The following is a 7,450-nucleotide window of genomic DNA, read 5'->3' as shown; positions in this document are numbered from 1 at the left end:
GCTATCTGATCTCTTAATTTAGTATTTCTGCTAAATGTATGAAACTCTTACTTATGCATTGTGTGACACAACTAGCAGTGTTGCAATCCCTTCCTGACAGGAAAGCACCTTTATCTCAGTTTTACAATTAATTGGCACATTTTTAAACAAATGCTCAATGTCATTTTTAGGACTACTATTTCTAACATTTAGAATGATCTTAATTTTTAAAAAATATATTTTATTGATTTTTTTTACAGAGAGGAAGAGAGAGGGATAGAGTTACAAACATTGATGAGAGAGAGACATCGATCAGCTGCCTCCTGCACGTCCCATACATGCCCTTGACTGGAATCGAACCTGGGACCCTTCAGTCCGCAGGCCGACGCTCTATCCACTGAGCCAAACCAGTTAGGGCCTTAATTGTTTTTTTATATCTGTGTGCCTCTAGTCTGAAAACCTTAGAGAATCCTAATTATTTCAATACTTTAAAAATTCAAACAATAAGTGGCTTTGGTGTTGTAAAAAGACTAATTTTAGCAAATAACTTGAGGTTTTTTTTTTTGCAAATAATGTGTTTAATTTGAGTTTAGGATTAAATTTACGTTGTAGTTTGCTACTAACTGCTCCTTAAACTAGGGACCAGTGTTTGCCTGAAATTATTTAATTATAATTTATAACTCATTCATTGTGTTTTATGTTTTTTCCTCATTTCAGTACAAATTTGTTTTAATGTTCATAAACTGGAAATGTAAAAAGTTTGCAGCAATGTGTCAGTCACCTGAACTTTAAAAGAAAGTTTACTTGTCTTTGTTCTTTTTAAAATATATTTTCATTGATTTAGAGAGAGAGAAACATTGATGTTAGGGAGAAGCATCAATTGGTTGCCTCCTGTATGTATCCCAACCAGGGATTGAACCAAGCCACAACCCGGGCATGTGCCCTGACCAGGAATTGAACTGATGATTCTTTGATGCATGGAACAATGCTCAACCAACTGAGTCACACTGGCCAGGGCTAAAGCTTACTTATCTTTGTAGTCCTGAAGTGTGATATGTAGACCTCTATAATCTGCTTTAGATATGAACTCTTGGAATCATTTTATGTTGCATGCTTCTTAGCTGTTTAACTTTGCCTCTGTCCTCATCAAATATCTCCTGTAGCTTTTTTATTTTTTTATTTTAATAACCTATTTTATTTAACCCAATCTATTAAAAATATTATCATTTTAACAAGTCATCAATCACAACTTATATTCTCACCTCCAAAGCAATTTTAGCTGCTTGTATTTTAAAAAAGTGAAATATTCTACATTCTTCCTTCATACTAAGTCTGAGACTCTGTATTTCACACATACTATATATAGCATACCTCATTTTGCATGAGCATGTTTTAATAGCTGTCTGTGGCTACTATATTAGACAGCACAGACCAAGATTATTTTGACTTTTCCCTAAAACTGAAATAACTTCTCTCAGTCCAGGAACCCTGAGGTCCTGGCCCCTAGAGATCTTCATAGCCTCTTAAAAATTTCAACACCTTTTCATCTTTACAACTTTAAAAGAATATTCATTATAGCAAATATGATAAAACAAATATGAAAGTATTAGGCAAAAATGTTTATAGAAAATGTGGCTACCAGTCTTAAGAGAATTAATTGATAAGCTAATTTTAGAACCATCAAGATGATTAAATATATGCAAAACCAGTTATTTTTTTAAAATATATTTTATTGACTTTTTACAGAGAGGAAGGGAGAGAGAGCATTAGAAACATTGATGAGAGAGAAAAATCCACCAGCTGCCTCCTGCACACCCTCTACTGGGGATGTGCCGGCAACCAAGGTACATGCCCTTGACCGGAATCGAACCTGGGACCCTTCAGTCCGCAGGCCGACCACTGAACCAAACCAGTTGGGGCCCAGTTATTTTTTTTTCATTTTTTTTTCTGTGAATTTATTTATTTATTTATTTATTTATTTATTTATTTATTTATTTATAAATAAATCTTTATTCAGATTATTACAATCGTTTCTCCTTTTTCCCCCCATAGCTCCCCTCCACCCGGTTCCCACCCTACCTTCTCCCCTTACCTCCCCCCACTGTCCTCATCCATGGCTGTATGATTTTTGTCCAGTCTTTTCCTGAACCCCCCCACACCCCTTTCCCCTGAGAATTATCAGTCCACTCCCTTTCTATGCCCCTGATTCTATTATATTCACCAGATTATTCTGTTCCTCAGGTTTTTAATTCACTTGATTTTTAGGTTCACTTGTTGATAGATATGTATTTGTTGTTCATAATTTTTCTCTTTACTTTTTTCTTCTTCCTCTTCTTTAAGAATACCTTTCAGCATTTCATATAATACTGGTTTGGTGGTGATGAACTCCTTTAGCTTTTTCTTATCTGTGAAGCTCTTTATCTGCCCTTCAATTCTGAATGATAGCTTTGCTGGGTAGAGTAATCTTGGTTGTAGGTTCTTGCTATTCATCACTTTGAAAATTTCTTGCCACTCCTGTCTGGCCTGCATAGTTTCTGTTGAGAAATCAGCTGACAATCGTATGGGTGCTCCCTTGTAGGTAACTAACTGTTTTTCTCTTGCTGCTTTTAATATTCTCTTTGTCTTTTGCTCTTGGCATTTTAATTATGATGTGTCTTGGTGTGGTCCTCTTTGGATTCCTTTTGTTTGGGGTTCTGTGCGCTTCCTGGACTTGTAAGTCTATTTCTTTCACCAGGTGGGGGAAGTTTTCGGTCATTATTTCTTCCAATAGGTTTTCAGTATCTTGCTCTCTCTCTTCTTCTGGCACCCCCATAATTCTGATGTTGGTACACTTGAAGTTGTCCCAGAATGTTCTTACACTATCTTCAACTTTTTGGATTTTTTTCTCTTTTTGCTTTTTTGGTTGAGTGTTTTTTGCTTCTTTGTATTTTAATTCTTTGACTTGATTCTTGTGTTCCTTTAGTCTGTTGTTGGGTCTCTGTATAATATATTTTATTTCAGTCAGTGTATGTTTAATTTCTAGTTGGTCCTTTTCCATATCTTCGAGGGTCTCGTTATATTTATCGGCCTTTTCTAGGATATTCTTGAAAAGCCTTATAACCGTGGTTTTGAATTCTATATCCAGTCGTTTGTTTTCCTCCATTTCTTTCATTTGTGATCTGTTTCTTTGATGCCGCATTTTCACTGCTTCCCTGAGTTGGTAGGGTAGATTTGTGTGCTAGGTTTCCAATATGGCCCAGTGGGTCGGCCTCCCCAGTTAACCTGAGGTGGACACTCTTGGTGCACCCCTTTGTAGACTGTGTGTACAGCCTTGTTGTAGTTAAGTCTTGATTGTTGTTGGTATCACTGGGAGGAATTGACCTCCAGGCCAGTTGGCTGTAAGGATCAGCTGTGTCTATGCTGGGAGAAGTTTGGTGTTGGAGACAGCCTTATAGGATTAGACTTGCCAAATTGCAATAGCCTCTGTGCTCAGCTTGGATGGGGTGGAGTCTCAGGGCGGAGCAGACAGTCTTGGCTTCCAGTCAGCCTTGCCCTTGCGCGCGTGCGCGCCTGCCGACCTTTTCCTTCCCCGGCTCCCAAGTCTCTGCCCGAGAGTCCAGATTCCCCCCACAAGAGCGTGGGTCCCCAGGGGCTCACCTGGAACTGGGATTCAGTGCAGTCAGAACTGGGGCTCAGTGCAGTCAGGAGCTTCTGACTCCCTTCCACTAGGGAAAGCCTGTGGCAACCTCCGCAGCCTTTGTGCGCACTGGCATGCGCGCGCCTGCAGACCTCTGCCTTCCCCGGCTCCCAAGTCTCCGCCCGAGAGTCCAGATTCCCCCGTAAGAGCACGGGTCCCCAGGGGCTCGCCTGGAACTGGGGTTCAGTGCAGTCAGAATTGGGGCCAGTTATTTTTTAATGAGGAAAAAAGGTGTCTACAGAAGCCGCCAAGTCTGAGAATACCAAATAGGCAATGGGTTTTGTGCTCTTTCTTTGGGCCATTTGGTTACCCGGATCTATTCCACCAGCTATTCCTCATTTCTTTAACCTTGTGGACTAAACATGGTCTAAGACACAATGTAGGGAATAGATATTGTTGCATACCATTACCTCCATTTTTGAGACAGTTCCTCAGAAACCATACTACTCTGGGTAGTCACCTGTCTCCACATTCTCACCTCCAAAGCAATTTTAGCTGCTTGTAACCATATCTTTTAAAAAAATTTTATACACGGTACAAAAGTATTAAGTGCCACATCAGTACAGAAAACTCATAGCCTACAGTTCATTCTTAAAAATCAGAACAGCCGCCGAAACCGGTTTGGCTCAGTGGATAGAGCATCGGCCTGTGGACTGAAGGATCCCGGGTTCGATTCCGGTCAAGGGCATGTACCTTGGTTGTGGGCACATCCCCAGTGGGGGGTGTGCAGGAGGCAGCTGATCAATGTTCCTCTCTCATCGATGTTTCTAGCTCTCTATCCCTTTCCCTTCCTCTCTGTAAAATATCAATAAAATACATTTTTTAAAAAAAATCAGAATAGCCAAGTGAAAAATCAATACAGATTCTTATTTTTACTTAAACAAAAACCAAGGTACACATTGGAAATTAAATTACTATGTATTTTCTTTCTAGAGATGTGACATCCATGTTTTCTGATCAGTAATATTCTATCAAACATTGTGCTAAGCCAGCAATTTTCAACCTTTGTCACCTCATGACATACATAAACTAATTACTAAAATTGTGCAGCACACCAAAAAATATATTTTTTGCCGATCTGACAAAAAAATAGGTATAATTTGACAATCTAAGGGAAAAGAGGTCAGTGCCCCTGACTAGTCAGGTATTGCATGTTTTAAAACTTCTTTTGGCAAATTGCTGTGCTAAGCCAATCTACTAAATCAAAGCAGACAGATGAGCAGAGTAAATGTAAAAACCATTGAAACCTGTAAAGAATTTTGTGAGTTTATTTGAGCCAAGCTGTTGATATATGCTGGGAAGCAGAACCTCAATGAATTGAGATAATGCTCCGGAGATTGGTTTCATTTGTATTTATACATTGTAATCAAAGTAAAGGGACGAAGGTGGGTTACATGAAATCCATTGGTGATAGACTAGAGAGGCGGGAGAAAGCAAAGCGGAGGAAACCCCTGGGATTGGATAAAAAGTAAAATGATGGGCACATACTTAGGTGGGTGCAGGAACAATGAACAAGATAATGAAGGAATTTGTGGTATCTGTCCTGGCGCCTAGCACAGCAGGTTGTGCCCCAAGGGGTCTGGAAAATGGGAAGTTACAAGTTACCCAGACATTTCAAAGGGTATGTTTGTATAGATGCAAAAAGACAGATAGGCTCAGTTAAGGTAAATGTTGACCTTGTCAGTGAAGATACCTGCCTAGGAGGTGACTACCCACCAAAACTGCTTTTAGTTGAAGTTTAATTTCAGACCATCCTTTGTGGTTACTTTAGGTCTCTGAGTTTGCAAGACTGCTATGAAGGCCTTCCCTGAGCCTGTCAGGTTAGCATGTGGCCCCTTTTGTCCACAGTAGCAAAGTTGTTTGCTCTCTCCTATTCCTGCTGAGCTAGACCAGTAGAACACCCTCTTGGTAGGAGAATTTTGACAGGAAGAAGGGTTGCAGGGCTCTACCCCAACCAAAAACCTAATGAACTGATTTATACAGAAAGGGTTTTAAGCAAACCCGCACAAAACCCTTAACATGCTATAAGTCAGGGGTAGGGAACACCTGGCCCTCGGGCCATGTAAGGCCCTCACAATCATTTGGTCTGGCCCTGGCAAGCATTAGGGTGAGTTAATTAAAGGTTTGACCAAATATAGTAGGCTAATTTTTAAGTTGAGAATTTTGTAAGGCCCGAGAATGATGTTATAAATATCCAATGGCCCTTGGCAGAAAAAAGGTTCCCCATGCTTCTTTAAATAAAGGGGAAAAGATGCCTTTTGTCTACTCCAGCATAAGCACACATTCACTAGTTCCCAGTAAAATAGGAGCGCCAACATAGCATTTTCGCTTTCCTAGCACTAACAAAAAACACAGCATATAGTACTTTGATCTTTAAGTGGGTAATCATGAAAGTTCCACTATTATATCCACTTAGGTTAGCCTGAGTATTCATCTATACAAATATATATATATATATATATATATATATTTACAAAAATGCTTAAAAGAAAGTTCTAAAAACAGTGGGGCTACATCAGGATCAGCAGAAGACATAGAGATACAGGGACTGCAAATGTAAGAGTAGGAATTAATTTTCACATGGAACTTTTAGGTAATGGACATCTTTCACTTGGTGCCTATAGCCAAGACTGTGACAATAGGAGCTCCAGAAATCTCAAGACAGGTTACTGGTTTGTGTAACACCTTAGATAAATACTCCCAAACAGTAAAAACCCCATTGAGGCTGGAGGACTGAAACTTGGATGCATGGAAAAAGTTGTAAATGCTCAAAAATATTCATGCAAAGCCTGCTGGGACAAAGAGGGCTGGTGATGATGGGTGTTGACACACCAAAATGTATGCTGGGGAAGGCCCCCCAGGTGGAATGCTGGATGTGGACCTGCTCCAAAGGAGCCCGACTCAGAAGCCCCTGAAAGAGGTATCTACTTGGGGAGGAGTACCAGGGTTACTGAGCACAAGGTTTTTCTGGAGAAATGGGTTCCAGGAGGGTCAGGTAATTTTCTTTTTTGGACCCATCAATAGTTAATGAAGAGTTGCAGAACAGAGCCAGTCTTTCCAAGATCTATTCTTTTGCCATTGGCCGAAGCCTCTCCAATGCACTGGGCTGCTGATGTCCAGAACAATCTCATTGCTGGAGGTGGGACCTACCGCCACAGATAGTTCTGCAAAGCTGGCATAGAGGATAATTTACACAATGAAGTCACCACCAAACTGCTGCTTAAGTCCAGTCCCCAGCCTTTTTCTGCTCAGTAGTCCAGAAACATTTCTCTAAATGCCAGAAAAATCTGTAAGCATGAGCCGCCGCATGTTGACACGTCACCAGCCACTTTATGGTACTGTGACATTTTGTGAAAGCCACCATGTTAAACCCAGGAATCCGTTCCCACACTCTTCTTCAATATACTTTTCTACCAAAGAAATATATTTGTTAAAAATGGGTGTGTAGGTAAGTTTATTCTCTTCTCTATCTTCAAACTCCTGGTAGTACTTATCTATAAATTTTCTCTAATAACTGAAACTCTTCATCCATGATAATGTCCTCTAAATATCCAACCACAGCATAAAATTCTGCATCAGAGGAAGAGAAAGACAGTGTGAAGAAGCTCTTTTCCTATAGGGCAGCGATTTTCAACTGGTGTGCTGCAATACCTGTTTAGTCAGGGACACTGACTTCTTTTCCCTTTGATTGTCAAATAAAAAAAATGACAACAGCCCTGGCTGTTTTGGCTCAGTGGATAGAGCGTCGGCCTGCGGACTCAAGGGTCCGGGGTTCAATTCTGGTCAAGGGCATGT

General features: G+C 40.3%; 1 pseudogene across 1 annotated transcript; it reads right to left on the bottom strand.

The window, feature by feature from the left end:
* Positions 1-6,801: 6,801 nt before the first annotated feature.
* On the bottom strand, positions 6,802-7,244 carry LOC308243678 (ADP-ribosylation factor-like protein 2-binding protein; annotated as a pseudogene). Its single transcript has one exon. The product of its transcript is annotated as an ADP-ribosylation factor-like protein 2-binding protein (transcript).
* Positions 7,245-7,450: the final 206 nt, after the last annotated feature.

Source organism: Plecotus auritus, assembly GCF_963455305.1.
Source record: "Plecotus auritus genome assembly, chromosome: 3".
Lineage (NCBI taxonomy): Eukaryota > Metazoa > Chordata > Mammalia > Chiroptera > Vespertilionidae > Plecotus > Plecotus auritus.
This window is presented reverse-complemented; position numbering and strand designations above follow the sequence as displayed.